The following is a 19,449-nucleotide window of genomic DNA, read 5'->3' on the forward strand; positions in this document are numbered from 1 at the left end:
AATTGTTAAATAATAAAATCGTTTCTGAGGCTGTATAATCTGGAATATTGGCAATTTGGCAGACCCTATTAATGTCATCATAAAATTAAGTTTTGAGTCCAAAGCACTCATTCTAGGGGGAAGAAAAAAAAAGTCCCTTAAGGATGAAGCTTGGGATAAGGGCCAGTTTTGATGTTTGCAACTCTTCTTCAATAAAAGTTCAAAATGAAGAAACATGGGTGCCAAAAATCAGGGCCAATGAAATATAGCAAAGCTGCTTAAATTATCCTCTTTTAGCCAATACTAATAAATTCTAGCTCCTAACCTAACAAAAATCTTTTTAAGTTTATTCATTTATTTTGAGAGAAAGTGTGCATGTGCATGCACAGTGGGGGTAATGGGGTGGGGAGTGGGGCAGCAGAGAACCCCAAGCAGGCTCCACAGTCAGGGCAGAACCCAACTCAGGGTTCAATCTCATGAACCGTGAGATCATGACCTGATCTGAAATCAAGAGTTGAACACTTAACCAACTGAGCCACCTAGGAGTCCCTAACAAAAATCTTTAAAATAAAGTATTTACAAGAGGAGTCACAAGCTCTTGCTAGGATCTTTTGCCCCTTTCTAACAGCTTATAACCATTAATAGCAACTTTCACAGCAAGCAGGTCTTAACACACTTTAAAGTGGTGTTTCAGAACAATGTAATACGCCAAAGGTAAGGAAAGAAGCATGAGTTAATCATTCACATGGGGATTAAAGGTAGGTACTCACAGGTATAGTCACACATGATGCTAGATGTGTTCTGCAAGCAAGGCATAGTTTTTTTTCCTTCTGTCTGAACTGTCCTCTTTTTGAAAGTATAAATAACATTAAAACACTTTATTGTTGAAGACAATGCAAGTGAAATGAGTTCCAGGATGGATACATTGATATAGATGCAGCTAGAAAAGAAGATCTTTTTTTTTTTTATTTTTTTATTTAAAATTTTTTTTTCAACGTTTATTTATTTTGGGGACAGAGAGAGACAGAGCATGAACGGGGGAGGGGCAGAGAGAGAGGGAGACACAGAATCGGAAACAGGCTCCAGGCTCTGAGCCATCAGCCCAGAGCCCGACGCGGGGCTCGAACTCACGGAACGCGAGATCGTGACCTGGCTGAAGTCGGACGCTTAACCGACTGCGCCACCCAGGCGCCCGAAAAGATCTTTAACCTGTTTTTCTCTCCATGGAACTAGAACCTAAAATGAAATTGATGTAGACTTCATGTGGTAATGGAAACTAGTAGTCTTTTTAAAATACAACTTGGCTATCCATCTACAGATTTTTAAATGAGCATATATCTAGAAATTTATCACACAAAAATCATCAGACCAATCAGATAATTTATGGTATTATCTATACCACTGATTCTCATCAGTGATTCTACATCAGAGTCACCCTCAGAGCTTGTAGGACCATAGACTGGCTGGGCCCTAACAGAAGAGTTTGTAATTCTGTAGGTCTGGATGGAGGCTAAGAATTTACGTGTCTATAATATTTTCAGGTAACCCTGATACTGCTGCTCCAACGACCACACTAAGAACCACTGATCTATACAACGTACTTCTATGAAGCCATTAATAGTGAAGTAGATCTATATTGATACTATATACATATGTGTGAATGTGAGTTTAAGTGTGAGTGTGTGTGTGTGTGTGTGTGTGTGTGTATGCAGTAGTGTGCTGATAACTGGCTCTGGATGGATTTAGGCAGAGAGAAAGAAGCCCTGATTTATAGCATTTGCCAATTTCTGTGGTGTAACTATTCCCACTATAGCTAATATCAAGTTACCAATGATTTTGGCTTGCATAATTCTTTAATTACTGGTTCTGGTAAGCCAATGCACACCATGTAGAAAAATATCTAAAAGGATATAAGGTAAAACTGTAATAGCAATTATCTTTGAGTAGAAGGATTATGGGAATTTTATTTTATCATTTTCTGTTTTCTCAATTGCTTTATAACATTCTTACTTTTATAATAAAAAGCTATTAACAGTTTAAAAAATAAAATGGAGTTATCAATTTAGATTAGAGTTCTTGACAGTTGAAATTTAGCAGCCCCTCTATCAGAAGGGACAAGGATATTTAAATACAGATCTATCCACTATTCTTCCACTATCCTTTACTAACCAGGCCTTGCCAAAGTGAGAAAAAGAGCGAGCAAATAAGAGAATAAGGCCTAAATGGGAATTCTTTAAAGTCTAGCCCTGCAACATCGAGGTGTTAATAGCAACCATAGAATTCAAGTGGAAAATAAACTGAGACAGCTGCAACTTACTACTATAAGCCCAGTTTCACAAAGGGAGTAAGAGCATAATCCCTCTAGCCTTGCCTCATCAAAATGTAGGCTTAGGCTTGATTAACAGTTCACCAAAGTATTGTTAATGGCAAAAAAAAAAAAAAAAATAGCATATATATCCCACAATATAAGATCAAATAACTTAAAGCCATAAAATGAAATGATATGCACCTATTACATGGTAATATAGATACATTTCCAAAAACACAGGAAAATGGTCATAAATCATTGTGGAATGGAAAGTGTACATTACAAAACTGGGTATATGATCCTATTAATGAACAAAAATACACATTTGTGTATAAATTTATATGTGTATGAATATTTAAAGACCAGAAAGATATAGCCAAAGTTAACAACAATTATCTCTGGATGAGGGTATTATAGATGATCTGCATTTTCAAAAATATCTACAACAGGGACGCCTGGGTGGTTCACTTAGTTGAGCACCTAACTCTTGATCTGGCTTCAGATTATGATCCCTGGGTTAGGCTCGGCATGGAGCGTGGAGCCTGCTTAAGATTCTCTCTCTCTCCACCTCCCCCTCCCCGACACAGGTACACACTTGCTCACTCTCTCTCCCCCTCTCTCTTGAAAATAAAAAATAAAAAATATAAATTAAAAAAATACACCTACAGGGGTGCCTGGGTAGCTCAGTCAGTTGAGCGTCTGACATCAGCTCAAGTCATGTCTTTCAGTCTGTAAGTTGGAGCTCCATGCTGGGCTCTGTACGGACAGCTCAGAGCCTGGAGCCTGCTTTGGACTCTGTGTCTTTCTCTCTGCCCCTCCCCTAGCTCACTCGCTCTCTCTCTCTCTCTCTTAAAACTAAACATTAAAAAAAAATTGGAGGGGTGGCACCTGGGTGGCTCAGTCGGTTAAGCATCCAACTCTTGGTTTCTGCTCAGGTCATTATCTCATGATTCAGGAGTTCAACCCCCGACATTGGACACCATGCTTACAGTGAGGAGCCTGCTTGGGATTCTCTCTCTCCCTCGCTCTCTGCCCCTCCCTTGCTCATGCTCTCTTTCTCTCTCTCAAAATAAATAATAAACTCAAAAAATTACAAAAAATACTCTATACAAAAATTTGTTTTAATACATCTACCAAAAAAAAAAAAAACAATAACAAAAAGAAAAAAGGCAAATTTAAAAAATATCTACAACAAATATTATGATTTGGGTAAATTTTTTACTCAACATGCAGGGGAAATGCAAATGGTATCAAGTAAATAAAGAGATGTCAAATCTCATGCTCAATCACAGAAATATAAATTAAAACAAAATACTACTTTATACGCATCAGATTGCAAGACTAAACAGATGGATAAGACCAAATGCTGGTAAGGATTTAAGGAAATGGGAACCCTTATACAGTGCTGGTGGGAGCATAAACTAGGCAACCGTTCTAGAAAACAATCTGGCAATATTTAGTAAAATTAATTATGTATACAGACCATATGTCAGCAATTCCTTTCGTCAGTATATACCACAAAGAAACCTTTGCACAAGTCAAAAGTATAAGGAAATGCATAGCAGTACTTTTGTGTTAGCAGTTTCCAAGCCACACCTAAAAATCCACTAAAGAAACAAATAAATAAAATGTAGAAATGTGCATACAATGGAATATTATACAACTGTCAGTAGTTATAGATTTTTGTTTTTTTAAGTAGGCTTCACATCCAGCATGGAGTCCAACGCAGGGTTTGAACTCATGACCCTGAGACCAAGACCTGAGCTGAGATCAAGAGTCAGACTCTTAACCTACTGAGTCATCCACGTGCCCCTAAATTTTAAATATGTTTAAATCTTAAGAGAGCACTGAGCAAAAAAGAACAAGTGAGATTCACAGCACAACACCATTATATCAAAGTCCCAAAATTCATGCCATTTTACCTTGCATAAGCAAAAGCTCACCTTCACAACTAAATTTAGAAATCTTTTTGCTTCCAAGAATAATAGTGTCCAGTTTCTGCAGCTGACTGATGTTTTTGAACAGATGAAACATTTTCACTACTAATGAATATCCCTTTTACTACAAATAAAGTAAACCTCACATAAATTTCTAAAGTAAATTCAATGACTTGTTCCCTATTATAATTTTATAAGTAATAACTAAAAATAGTAAGAACAGATGCTTTAATTTTTTTTTTTTTTAATTTTAGAGCGAGAACATGAGCAGGAGAGAGGGGCAGAGGGACAGAGAGAGAGAATCCCAAGCAGGCTCCACACCCGGTATGGAGCTTGACACAGGGTTTGATCCCATGACCCTGGGATTATGATCTGAGCTGAAATAAAGAGTCAGATGCTCAACTGACTTAGCCACCCAGCCACCCCCAGGAATAGATGCCTTTTACTGAAAGCCTACATGGTACTGCACAAATAGCCTACATGGTAATGCACTGTACAAATAAAATCTCTAATCCTTCTAATAATCCTGAGAGATAAACACAGCACATTAATAAACTATCTCAGAGAGATTAATTGATTTGCCTAACACCACACATTTATTGTGTAGTGAAACTAAGAATCAAATCAAGTCTGTCAACTATGAAGTCCATGCTCTTCCACTCTAGCACAACGTCTAATAACATCTCCTTGTCACACTTCCAATGCAGCAGGCACTGTAGTAGGTACTTACATAAATTATCTCCTTCACACTTGACAATTACCCTAAAAGTCAGGTATTATTAACCCCATTTCACAGATGAGAAAACAGATGCTTACATATTTATTTTTTTTAATTTTTTTTTAACGTTTATTTATTTTTGAGACAGAGAGAGACAGAGCATGAACGGGGGAGGGGCAGAGAGAGAGGGAGACACAGAATCAGAAACAGGCTCCAGGCTCTGAGCCATCAGCCCAGAGCCTGACGCGGGGCTCGAACTCACGGACCGCGAGATCGTGACCTGGCTGAAGTCGGCCGCTCAACCGACTGAGCCACCCAGGCGCCCCAAGATGCTTACATATTTAAAACCATGCCCAAGGTCCCAAAATTCAAGCTAAGGTTTGCCTTGCATAAGCAAAAGCTCACCTTCACAACTAAAATTAAAATTCCTGGGGCGCCTGGGTGGCGCAGTTGGTTGAGCGGCCGACTTCAGCCAGGTCACGATCTCGCGGTCCGTGAGTTCGAGCCCCGCGTCAGGCTCTGGGCTGATGGCTCAGAGCCTGGAGCCTGTTTCTGATTCTGTGTCTCCCTCTCTCTCTGCCCCTCCCCCGTTCATGCTCTGTCTCTCTCTGTCCCAAAAATAAATAAACGTTGAAAAAAAAATTTTTTTTTTAATTTAAAATTCCTTTTGGGGCTCCTGAGTGGCTCAGTCGATTAGGCGCTGGATTCTTGATTTCAGCTCAGGTCATGATCTCAGATCATGAGATCAAGCCCCCCATCAAGACCTGCACTGGGCATGAAGCTTGCTTAAGATTTTTCTCTTTCTCTCTCCCCTGTTCACATGTGGGCACCCTCTTTCTCTCTAAGAAAAAAAAAAAAAAAAAAAAAAATCAGAGATGGAAACTGGTGCATTCTGGAAAACATTATGGAGGTTCCTCAAAAAATTAATAATATAACTACCCTATGACCCAGTAATTGCACTACTAAGTATTTATTCAAAGGATACAGGAGTGCTGATTCAAAGGGGCACATGCCATGCACCCCAATGTTTCTAGCAGTGCTTTTGACAATAGCCAAAGTATTGACAGAGCCCAAATTATTACTATATGTTAACTTGGATTTATATTTTAAGATATATATATATATATATATATATATATATAATATTAGTAAAATTCCTTTTGTTTCCCACAAAACCCAGTAAGATGTTACTATATATTCATAAAGCACCTATGTACCAAATATCATACTGAAGTCAAATGAATTTTTGAAGGAAAATGAATGCAATCATATAATTGTGACAGATTCTATTAACTGGCTGCCTAAAAAGCCATTCCCAAATCCTTCCTTCCTCCTTGCCTCTCACTATAGAGGCCAAAAGCTACTTACAGTTAGAAGTGGCTATATGACCCAATTTGGGCCCAGGAGACATTAGAAGTAACTTGCTAGAAGCACTAATAGGAAAGCTTTTGCTCAGCCTGGACCTTTTGCCTTCCTCCTTAAATGTGGGTGGAAGGCTGGAGCTGGAGCTGTCTTAGGGCCATGAAGGCCAAGCAAATCACAAAGATACGGGCCCCAACATTGTTAAGCCACTGAAACAACATGAGCAACTGCCTACTTCCAGAATTATGTAAGAAAAACAGACCTTTCTTTGTTTAAGCCTTGTAGTCAGGTTTTCAATTACTTAGAGTTGGATACAATCCTTATACACCACCATATCAGAAACTCTACCACAACTTTAACTGTAATTTCCTGACAAATAACTAAAACTAAAGTTACTTGCTAGTCCTAAATCAGTCTGACAAAGTTATAATCTCCTGATAAGGACTATTCTAAGTATTTGCTCAGACAGCTTTAGGAAGTCTGAGCTGAGGGAAGAATGACAGAAAACAAGAATACAGAATCAGGAAGATCCAGGGGCTCTGAATTGCACACATGGTAGGAGCTCAGACTCTCAAAACAATTACCAAGAGTATATCATCAAGAGGGCCATCCCCTCAAATAATAACTTAAGCCTTCAAGAGTAAACTTCAAAACAAAAACCTGGGAACATTAAGACCACGGTCTCCCCAAATTCACATTGCTAATATTCTTAGGTATGATATGGTATTGGGAGTTAAATAGAAAAATAATTTGCTTTTATTACATATTTATTGAAGTATAATGACCTTTTTTTTTTTTAGAAGATGGACACTTAAGTACTTAGGGATGAAGTATCATGATGCCTGCAACTTTCTTTCATGGTTCACAGAAAAAAATACACATGTATTAGAATATATATATAAAGCATATATATAAAGTATGACAAAATATTTAAGTTACTGAATTATCAGAGAGATACAGATGTTCAACGTACTCTTCTTTCAACATTCTTACACACTTGAAATGTCTCATAATAAAAGTTGGCATTAATGTTAGTTTCCTGGCTTGGGTATTTTGCTATAACTATGTAAAATATAACCACTGGGGAAAACTAGGTAAAAGTCACACCAGACCTCTCCTCTTTTTACAACTTCCTATGAATCTAGAACTATATCAAAATAAAATGTTAAAACCAAAGTACTGAGAAGACTTCTTGTTTGGTAATAGGATAAACAAACACCTCCCTTTATCTCTCACTGAACTATAAAACCTGGACAGTATGCATCAACAACTATTTGAAGACCCTGAAAAGTAAATATTACAGGTGGATTTGGGAACAGCACCAGAATTCAAAGTATCACTGAACCTGCTGTGAACTTAACATTTCTTTCCTCTAGTATTTTCCAGCCTAAACTAACACAATCCAAAACTCAGAAGTGAGTACTATGGCGCAGGTGGTGAGAAATACAGAAGAAGCCCTCTAGCTCTCGCTCAAAGCTAGAAAAGGGAACGTGTAACGCTCAGAAAAAGTGAGGATTCCCAAATCCTTTGGGAATTTTTCCTCTCTTTCTCCCCATCCTTTCATGTTCCAGTCCCCAGGTCTTCTGTGGTGAGTACAGCAAAGCAGCAGCAGCAGCAGCAGCAGCAGCAGCAGCAGCAGCAGCAAGAGTATCTGAAAATAGAAAGCCTCCAGGGGTGAAAATTTAGAGGGGAACCTTCCTCTCCATTCAATGGAGGAGCCCTTGCCTCCAAGTGAACAGGACAAACTCCATTTTTTTTTCCTTTTCTCTGTGTCCTCAGGGAAATGAGTCCATAAAGTTGTTTATGAACTCTGAGCTCACCCTCAACTTATGTAGGTATGGACCCAATGTAATACATAACAAAAACTTTGAAAACTGAAATAATGGGTAGAGCTCCATCCAGAAGTAATCACTATCAGGGTCATCCAAGTGCCTCATTCATAAGGCTATTCCATTCACTTAAGCAATAAGTATTGGATGAATAAGGCCCCTTCTTTGTCCTCAAGGAGGTAGCAGTCTAGGATAGGATGTAGTAAATAACTGCAATTTAGTTTGAGAGCTGCTATAATAAAGGTACATACTAGATACAGAGTTATTGCAGAAGATGAAGCAATTCAATGGACAAGCTAGGGAGCACTTCAGAGAAGTGATTTAGCTGGAGCTTAAATGATATATTGTGGTACCCCTAAAAAGACAAGGTGGGCAGGACACAGCATTCTGGGAAGTAGGAAGAGCTGGCAAAAGCTCAAAGGCAGAAGAGCATTGTATATTAAAGGAACTACAAGGAATTTGGTGAGAATAATCTTAAAGGAAGCACTGAAAAAAAAAAAAAACCCTGTAACAATAAACAGAAGCACTGAGCTGTAAGATTGAAGTGTAGCTAGAAAACAGATAAAAAGTGTAGGTCCATAAAGGTACAGCTCCTTAAACATCACATTAAGAAATTTACCTTTTCTTCACAGATAGCAAAGTATAATTATGAATGGTACAATCAGACCTGTGACTAAGGATAATTCTAGATGTTTTCTATTTTCTGACTGTTGTGGACTAGAACAGTGACTTCCAAACCTTTTTGATCCCATACCCATTACTAAAAACTTTTGAGTATATCCCCTCAATATATGTATATTTATTACATTTAGACATTATTATGGTCAAATATATTAAATGTATACACATATTAAATGTACAAAGTAGAAAGTGTTTAAATGATGACATAATAAATAATAGATGAAAAGTAGAAATAATTCAAACGCCCATCAACTGATGAATTAACTTTTTAAATTGGCATATCCAGTATTAAATGGTATATGCCTGGCTGGCTCAGTCAGTAGAGCATGTGACTCCTGATATCAGGGTTGTAGGTTCAAGCCCCATGCTGGGTGGTAGAGATCACTTAAAAATAAAATCAGGGGTGCCTGGATGGCTCAGTCAGTTGAGCATCCGACACCTGGTTTCAGTTCAGGTCATGATCTCATAGTTTGTGGCTTTGAGCCCCACATCAGACTCCGTGCTGACAGTGCAGAGCCTGCTTGAGATTCTCTCTCACTCTCTCTCTCTGCCCCTTCCCCACTCACTCTCTCTGTTTCTCAAAACAAACTTTTAAAAAATTTAATAAAATAAAATCATAAATTTATAAATTCATAAATAAATAAATAAAATTGGTGTATCCATACAACAGAATACTACTCAATAATAAAAAGGAACAATGCTGATATATGCTACAATATAATGGCCCTCAAGAACATTAAGGTAAGTGAAAGAAGCTGGACACAAGACCACATGTTGTATGATTCCATTTATATCAAATCTCCAGGAAAAGCAAATTTTTAGAGACAGAAAGTAGATTTATGATTACCTGAGGCTGGGGTTAGAAATAAGAATTGACTACAAATAGGCAGAAGGGATTTCTAGGAGGTGATGAAAATGTTCTAAAACTGAATTGTGGTGATGACTATACAACTTTGTAAATTTACTAAAAATCACTGATTTGTACCCTTACAAGTTAATTTTATGTATATAAATTATTTGTCAATAAAACTGCTTGAAAACAAAAACTAAACATAACGTGAATATTTTAATGTAGAAATCTATGCAAAGTAAGTTCCTAATTGCCTAGAAAACAGAAAGGTGGAAGTAAAAAGGTTGTTAAGGGGCCTAATTCACAGTCAAAAGACACCATGGAGACCTAAATGTAAGACAGTGATAGTGAGAACGCAAAGAGGACTTGCTTCAAGTTAAAATGCAGAGTAAGGCTATCAAATTATCACATCAAAAATTACTGAGATTACATATTTAACAGGTACATATTACATCAATAAAATAAACAATATTCTTATTAATCTTAAAATTCCAAAAACCAGACCGAATCAATATAATCTCAGCTTTGCTCTGGTGAAAAAATTTTTTTATTTTTAAATGTTTATTTATTTATTTTGAGAGAGAGAGGGAGAGAGAGAATCCCAAGCAAGCTCAGCACTATCAGCACAGAACCTATGCGGGGCTCAAACTTGCGAGTTGTGAGATCATGACCTGAGCCAAAACCAAGAATCAGATGTTTAATTGACTGAGACACCCAGATGCCCCAAGAGTTAATTTTATTTAGTACCCTGAGATCTGAGAAATTCCTTCTTATGGCATTGTCATTACTTACAGACTTAGCTCTGTAAGGTGCTCAAGCCTCTATTCTTCTTTACTTCTTAATCAATCAGATAAATGCAACATGCTGGACAGTGGTACAGTTTTATGATATGTATAACCACTTTTTCTTATATGATTAATAGACTCTGAAAATAACACATTTTTCATTCCATTATGTTTTTCTGTTAAACAGAACTTTTTAATATATATAAACTAGTATTAACACATAATACTCAAAAAGAGGAGATGTGACTTAAATATCAATGTCAAAATACCTGGTTAATCTTTAACTCACCCCTCACTGCTCATTCTAACCCTGGTTTTATTAAGCACTGATTTTTTTTTTTCAAAACATTTTTTTAACGTTTATTTAAGACAGAGAGAGACAGCATGAACGGGGGAGGGTCAGAGAGAGGGAGACACAGAATCTGAAACAGGCTCCAGGCTCTGAGCTGTCAGCACAGAGCCCGACGCGGGGCTCGAACTCACGGACCGCGAGATCATGACCTGAGCCGAAGTCGGCCGCTTAACCGACTGAGCCACCCAGGCGCCCCTTAACCACTGATTTTCTAATTTACCTCTAACTACTGTCAAAATTGGACTTTCCTGATATTTATCCAGTTTTAAGACTTTCAAGAGATTCAAAGATGTCAAAATTCTTAAAGTCTCCTTTTTCCAAAGATTAAATTATCCCAGTGGGAGGGGGAGTTCTGATTTCCTCCTGCTATAGTCAGAAAAGGCTTTTAAGATTCATCTTTCTTAGGGGCGCCTGGGTGGCGCAGTCGGTTAAGCGTCCGACTTCAGCCAGGTCACGATCTCGCGGTCCATGAGTTCGAGCCCCGCGTCGGGCTCTGGGCTGATGGCTCAGAGCCTGGAGCCTGTTTCTGATTCTGTGTCTCCCTCTCTCTCTGCCCCTCCCCTGTTCATGCTCTGTCTCTCTCTGTCCCAAAAAAATAAATAAACGTTAAAAAAAAAAATTTAAAGATTCATCTTTCTTATAGTTTTTTCTTATAAATTCAAACAGTTATTTGAAATTCAGAATTAATGAACAAGTTTTCTTTTCCACAGATAGATGATGAAAGAAAAACATCTCTGTAAAATATCTCCATTAATGACAGCATGACTTTCTTCCAATCAGAACTCAACAATTTTCCTCACCTGTTCACTTCTCTTATCCTTAGATCACTAATATGAATGTTTACTGATTAACATACAATCTGTATCCTAATGAACAGGGACCTAGGAAGTTTTTACTGTCAATCCTCTGACACAGACTCCTCAATTCGTAAATTTGTAAAAGTAACTTGGAGTTAGTAAACTTCCAAACTTTCTCAGAAGCTAACATTTCTTTAAAATATTATAATCAGGTTAACGGGGCGCCTGGGTGGCTCAGTTGGTTAAGCGTCTGGCTCCAGCTCAGGTCACGATCTCGCTGTCTGTGAGTTCGAGCCCTGCATTGGGCTCTGGGCTGACGGCTCAGAGCCTGGAGCCTGCTTCCGATTCTGTGTCTCCCTCTCTCTCTGCCCCTCCCCCGTTCATGCTCTGTCTCTGTCTCAAAAATAAAATAAACGTTAAAAAAAATTTTTTTAATATTATAATCAGGTTAAAATCAAGATAAATCTATACTTTTAATGATACCTTATAATGTAAAATAATCTTGTCTTGATGAACGATTAAGCTATTACAATATTACTGAATTGACAAAAAGAAAACTTAGTACTTCACGTAACATGAAACATCATCCTATGCGTCAAAAGGCAAGACCTCCTTGGCAAAATGCAGAAAATAAGCCTAGCTCTATTAAACACTTTAAATAGTTATGCATTAAGGGTGCCCAGGTCATTCAGTCAGTTGAGTGTCCAATTCTTGATTTCAGCTCAGGTCATGGGTATGGGACTGAGCCCTGAGCCAGGCTCCACACTCAGTGTGGAGCCTACCTAAGATTCTCTTTCCCTCTGCCCCTCTTCCCTGCTTGCATGCTCTCAAAAAAAAAAAAAAGCATTAAAAACAATGTCCTATTCAACACTGTACTAGACATTCTAGCTAGAGAATTAAGAAAAAAAATAAAATAAATCCAACTTGGAAAGGAACAAGTGAAACTATTTTTATAGAATGGATTAAAAAATGTGGTATATACGTATAATAGAATATTATTTAGCCTTAAAAATGAAGGAAATTCTGGGGCGCCTGGGTGGCTCAGTTGGTGGAGCTTCCGACTTCAGCTCAGGTCATGATCTCACAGTTTGTGAGTTCGAGCACCGCATCAGGCTCTGTGCTGACAGCTTGGAGCTTGGAGCCTGCTTCGGATTCTGTGTCTCCTTCTCTCAACCCCGCCCCCACTTGATCTTCCCCTCCCCTCAAAAATAAACAAACATTTTTTAAAAATTTAAAACAAAAATGAAGGAAATTTTCACATATACTACATCAAATGTCCTTGAGGACATTATGCTCAGTGAAATAAGCCAGTCACAAAAAGACAATACTGTATGATTTCATTTATATGAAGTACCTACAGTAGTCTAATTCATTGACAGAAATAGAATCCTGGTTGCCAGGGGCGAGGGGATGGGAGTATAGGGAGTTGTTTAACAGGTATCAAGTTTCAGTTTCACAAGATGAAAAGTTCTAGAGATTGGGTTGTACAACAATGTGAATGTATTTACTGACATTACACTAAAAAAGAGTTAATATGGTAAATTTTATGCAATGCCAATCACTTCCTTACCACAAATTTTACACACTTTTGTTAAATATTTCATACACAAAAGGTGTTATAACTTTTTAAAAATTTTTTAATGTTTATTTTTCAGAGAGACAGAGCACAAGTGGGGGAGGGGCAGAAAGTGAGGGGACACAGAATCTGAAGCAGGTTCCAGGCTCTGAGCTGTCAGCATAGAGCCCGATGCGGAGCTCGAACTCACAAGCTATGAGATCATGACCTAAGCTGAAGGTTGGAAGCTTAAACAACTAAGCCACCCGGGCACCCCAGTGTTCTAATTTTTAATAATGGGGTGGGGAGTTCCAGAGAAGAAAGTCACACAACTTCTGTTTTGCCAAAAATCTGTATAAGCATGAACTGAATGTCATTTTTCAATGGAGTGTCACTGTAATTTTAGAGATGGGAATACTAAAGAAAAAAAAAAGAATACTGATGAGTAGGATAACCAATAACCCCAAAGAAATATAATTTCTGCCTTCCACAATTATTCAAATTTTTTTGCATGTTAAAAGAATATTTACATATTCATCTTTACAAAAGAACTTTTATCATTTACCTCCTTCCATGGATTGAATAAAATGTCACAGAGTAAACACAATCATATTTGCAATTTCTATAGGGTTTTTTAGAAGTTTTTATTGTTGTGGCACCTGGGTGGCTCGGTCGGTTAGGCGTCCATCTTCAGTCTTCGGCCTAGGTCATGGTCTTGACGCTCCAGAGTTAGAGCCCCACGCAGGGCTCTGTGCTGACAGCTCAGGGCCCGGAGCCTGTTTTGAATTCTGTGTCTCCGTCTCTCTCTCTGCCCTGCCCCTGCTCACATTCTGACTCTCACACACTCTCTCAGAAATAAATAAACATTAAAAAAATTTTTTTAATGCTTAAAACAGGGGCACCTGGGTGGCTCAGTCGGCTAAGCATCTGACTCTTAGTTTTAGCTCAGGTCATGATTTTGTGGTTTGTGATCAATCAAGCACTGTGCTGGGCTCTGCGCTGACAGTGCAGCCTGGGATTCTCTTTCCCTCTCGACCCCTCCCCACTTGCACACACATACACACACACTCTCTCCCTCTCTCTCAAAATAAATTTTAAAATGCTTAAAACAAAAAATAAGGTAAGTTAATGACAAAAGGTTTTATATATGTTTGTGTATATATGCATATATTGTTGTTATTGTTATTTAATACACAATATTTTACACTAACCATTATTCCCAATCTATGTCTACCTGAAAACATCTCATCTTGTTTTTAAATGAAAAATGAAACAGAACAGCTTTCCCATTTATTACACTTTGAACTAAAATATATTGTTTCAAAGAATGAAATCATTTACAACAATGTGGATGGAACTAAAGGGTATTATGCTAAGTGAAATAACTCAGAAAGATATCATGATTTCACTTACACATGGAATGAGAAACTCAACAGATCAACATAGGGGAAGATAAGGAAAAATAAGATGAAAACAGTGAGGGAGGCAAACCATAAGAGACTCTTAAATACAGAGAACAAACTGAGGGTTGCTGGAGGGGTGGGGGGGGGAATGGGTTAAATGGGTGATGGGCATCAAGGACGGCACTTTTCAGGATGAGCACTGGGTATCATATGTAAGAGATCAATCACTGGGTTCTACTCCTGAAGCCAAGACTACACTGTATGTTAACTAACTTGAATTTGAATTGAAAATAATAAAGTAATATAAACTATATTATTTCATAAGCTCAGTCAATTCTGATTATTCACAGTAAAGAGCAAACTTCTGAGATTACCTCTATTGTCACAATTGCTGGCTCAGTCATTTTCCACTGTAGGATATCTACCTGTGAGTACCTAGGAAATAGGACTGAACCAATGCTGCCAAATTAGGCTCATATCTAGACAGCAAAAAAATTTTCTGGGTCTAAGAAATAATGAGTATATGTATATATATAATAGTACATATTAATTATAGCTTATTTCCCACCTATAGTGAACAACATCTCCATGTAATACTTAGAGGATAATCTAAAAATATTACCCCATTACATCCAGAAATTAAGTACTAGCTATATTCAAACCTGCGACAGGTAATTTATATAAATGGTGAGTAAGTGTGATTAATACAACCAAATACTCTACAACTTGGTAAGTTTTCTTGTTCCATTGGAAAAAAATGTTTAATTACCAGAAATTTAGCAAGTAAAATTGTACAATCCAAAAAGAGCTTACACAGTTTTCCTCAAAAGCAGCAGAAAAAACAAACTTGATGCATACAATAACACTGGCACTAGTTTCTTAAATCTACCATATTGGAAACCAGTTTCCCAAATAATTCTCCAATTATTAAAATAAGGGGGGAAAAAACAAGTAGCCTTTGTACTAAAATAAAAGAAATATAAACTACATTGTTTCATAAACTCAGTCAATTCTGACTCAAAAACAAAAAACCGAAGATGCAGATCTTATTTTTTAATGTTTATTTATTTTGGGGTGGGGTGGGGGAGACAGAGAATCCCAGTCAGGTTCCATGCTGTCAGCACAGAGACCAATAAGGAGCTCGAACTCAAACTGTGAGATCATGACTTGAGCGGAAATCAAGAGTCAGACACTCAACCAATAGAGCCACCCAGATGCCCCCAAATTTTATTTTGCATCTTGTTTATAAATTTTTATCTCTATTTTTCATTATGTTGCTTTGTTGATACAAACAAAAATTCAAAATCTATTTCACCTCTTCCTGTTTAGGCATCTTATTTTCAGCATCATACTCTACTCAGACAGGAAACGCATGCAAAATTCTTACTGGACTCAGACACCATAATTTCCTGCCAATATTCCTCTTTTCATATATTATACATGTTGTTTATATTCTTCATCTTAAAAGTAATACAAACTGTGCCCCATTATATTCTCCCAAGATAGCTACAATGGGAGATTCCATCCCACTGTATCTCTTCTTATAATAAGATGTTGATATTCCTCCCTTCAAGTGGTGTGGTCTATGTCTACCCCCTCCTCTGAACACAGGTGGGCCTTACTGACTACTTCAACCAACAGAAAAAAGCAGATTTAAGACTATGTGACTTCCAAAACTAAGTCAAATATGCCATGCAACTTCACCTTGTTCTCTTGGGATGCTCTGTCTTGGAACCTAGCCACCATGCTGTGAGGAAGCCAAGCAGCCAAAATGAAAGGTCATGTGTAGGTGTTCTGGCCAAGAGCCCAGGCTGAGGTCCCTGCCAATAGCCAGCATTAACCACCAGACACATGAGTGTGCAAGCCTTCAAACGATTCCACCGCCCAGCCAATCAAGCCACCCCACCCTTTCAGCTACTCCACCTCAGGCTACATATTAACGGAGACAAACTGTCCCCCCCAAGTAAGTCTTGACCAAATTACAGAAACATAATCAAAATAAATGACTGTGGTATGTTTTGAACCACTAAGTAAACAATAGATAACATAAGCTCATAAATAAAATTTGAAAAATGCACAAAAAGAGGAGGAAGAAAACCTTTAATTACACTAAGTTTCACCACTGTTAATATTTTGACACATATTTTACCATCAAGAAAATATTTTGCCCCACTCACCTAAGATTTCAAATGCTTTATTTTTACTGGAATAAAGGGCCAAGTTTTAAAGGTAGTCAACTGTTTGTATCTAACTAGAAATAGGAAGGGAAAACATTACAGTCATTCTACTTTTCTTCTCTTTACTCTTTCACATACCTGTCCTTAGTGAGGTATCTGAGGATGGCTGGTACACCAATATTCCAATCTATGGATGTGAATCAAGACCTTGGGTTGCAACAGCAGCTGTACTGGACCTCCTCCCTGGAAGAAGTTGCTGAAGCCCCAAATCTGAAATTTTAAGGAAAGAAAATACTAAATATAAACATTTCCTTTCAATCACTTATAATTCCATCTCCACAACTAAATGGGTGCTGGCAGAGTAGGTTAAGATTACATTAAGTGAACACACAGGTTTCACTAAAAGTGGAGTAATGCGGATTCAAGATCCAGCTCTACTTCTTACTAGATATATGATCTTACTGAAAGAACAAATTAGGGCACCTGGGTGGCTCGGTTGAATGTCCGACTTTGGCTCAGGTCATGATCTCCCAGTTCATGAGTTTGAGCCCCACATTGGGCTTTGTGCTGACAGCTGGGAGCCTGGAGCCTGCTTCGGATTCTGTGTCTCCCTCCCTCCTTCTCTCTCTTTCTGCCCCTCCCTTGCTCACACACTCTCTCTCAAAAACAAACTTAAAAAAAAAAAGAATAGGGGCACCTGGGTGGCGCAGTCGGTTAAGCGTCTGACTTCAACCAGGTCACGATCTCACGGTCCGTGAGTTCGAGCCCCACGTCGGGCTCTGGGCTGATGGCTCAGAGCCTGGAGCCTGTTTCCGATTCTGTGTCTCCCTCTCTCTCTGCCCCTCGCCCGTTCATGCTCTGTCTCTCTGTCCCAAAAATAAATAAACGTTGAAAAAAAAATAAAAAAAAAAATAAAAAAAAAAAAGAATAAATTCTCTGTGCCTAAGTCCCACCATGTAATGAAGACTGTGCTGACTGGATCAAAATCTTGGGCTAGGAGTTAGAAGATCTGGGTTCTAAACTCAGTTATCATTCTGCCTTGCTGTAAGAATTTTGATACTTCTCTGGGTTCAGATATACCATCTCTAAAAGGAGAGGGTTGTTTTAGATAATAGTTCCTGAAATCTAATCCTTAAACAGATGCCAGCCATGACTAAAAAATGGGTGTAAAGTTACCAACTGTGCTTACTCTGAGATTGTCTTTCCTATTTTTTGTTATTAAAATGGTTTCTTTTATGAGATGATGTGATAGACAGTAGTATAGTTTTTTAAATATCTTGAAGAGTCAAAATCAAAAGCCTATAGCCCTATGTAAACAATATAGAATTCTTTTTAGAAATTCTTGTATGTATGCAACTTACATGAGCTCTAAAACCCCCTCTACTTCTAACATTCCACATATTTACTATTCAACTAGCATTTTTTAGGTACCTAAAATGTGACAGACACTCTACCAGTTGCTGGGGAAGCCCCAAAATAAATAAGATTAGTCCCTGCTCCTAAAAATCTCCCAATCTAATAGGGAAATAGACACATAAACCTCAAATACAATTTAACAGGCTAAGTTTTGTAATAGAGGCTTTACACCTTGCAACATACAAGAGGTAAAATAGCAGAATGAATGAATTTTTAAATTAATAGGATTTTTTAAATTATTACTTAAGATTTTATTTGCAGGGGGTGGGGGCACCTGGCTGGCACAGTCAGAAGAGCATTCAACTCTTGATCTCAAGGTTGTGAGTTCAAGCCCCACATTGGGTGCAGAGATTACTTAAATAAATAAAACTTCAAAAAATGAGATTTTATTTCTTTAAGTAATCTCTACACCCAATGTGGGCCTTGAATTCACAACCCTAAGATCAAGAGTCACACACTCCACCAACTGAGCCAGCCAGGTGCCCCAAATTAAGTGGGATTTTAGAACTTTATAATTGTATGAAGAATTACTCAACCTCTTTAAATCTCAATTTCCTTACTTGCAAAACAGGAATGATTACAGATAACACAGAGTTGTGGGAAATAGGTAAAATGTAAAAACAAAGGACAATCCACCCAAAAATTTGCCTTATATACTTCTTTGTACACTAACTTCTAAACATCTGAAGGCTTACAACCAACTTTGCTCCATTTATATTCCTAGCACCTAGTACAATTCCTTAATAATGGCAAGTATTAATAAATAGTTTATTAGAAAAAAGGACTGAATGAACGAATGGCTTTTTTTAAAAAAACAGGAACTAAAGTTATAATAGCTGAAAGTAAAAATTCTTAAGTTTTCATTCAAAACTAATTTTAAGTGTGTATTTTAAGTACCCAGACCTGTCATATTAGAACCTGGATACGCAGGCCTGTTTTAAAAAGCAAAACAGGGGTGCCTAGATGGCTCAGTCGGTTGAGCATCCAACGCTTGATTTTGGCTCAGGTCATGAATCTTAGGGTTATGGGATCAAGTCCTGTGTCAGGCTCTGCACTAACAGGTTGGGGTCTACTTAGGATTCTCTCTCCCCTTCTCTCTCTCTGCCCCTGCCCCACTTGCATGCACACACGCACAGGTGCACACACACACACACAGGTGCACACTCTCTCTCTCTCAAAAATAAACTTGAAGGAAGGAAGGAAGGAAGGAAGGAAGGAAGGAAGGAAGGAAGGAAGGAAAAGAAAAGAAAAGAAAAGAAAAGAAAAGAAAAGAAAAGAAAAGAAAAGAAAAGAAAAGAAA

At 37.9% G+C, this 19,449-nt stretch overlaps 1 protein-coding gene across 10 annotated transcripts in view; it reads right to left on the bottom strand.

Moving 5' to 3' along the window:
* NUMB (NUMB endocytic adaptor protein) overlaps positions 1 to 19,449 on the bottom strand; it is a 203,615-nt gene that overhangs the window by 139,850 nt on the left and 44,316 nt on the right. For 3 of the 10 annotated variants that reach the window (XM_040477622.1, XM_040477620.1, XM_040477621.1), the window contains exon 2: positions 16,872 to 17,003. The exons of the other annotated variants lie outside the window; for them this stretch is intronic. The gene's annotated coding sequence lies outside the window, so the exon portion shown is untranslated. The remainder of the gene's footprint in view (positions 1 to 16,871; positions 17,004 to 19,449) is intronic. 10 annotated transcript variants of the gene reach the window in all.

This window comes from Herpailurus yagouaroundi, unplaced genomic scaffold (assembly GCF_014898765.1).
Source record: "Herpailurus yagouaroundi ecotype Mexico unplaced genomic scaffold, PumYag 141, whole genome shotgun sequence".
NCBI lineage: Eukaryota > Metazoa > Chordata > Mammalia > Carnivora > Felidae > Herpailurus > Herpailurus yagouaroundi.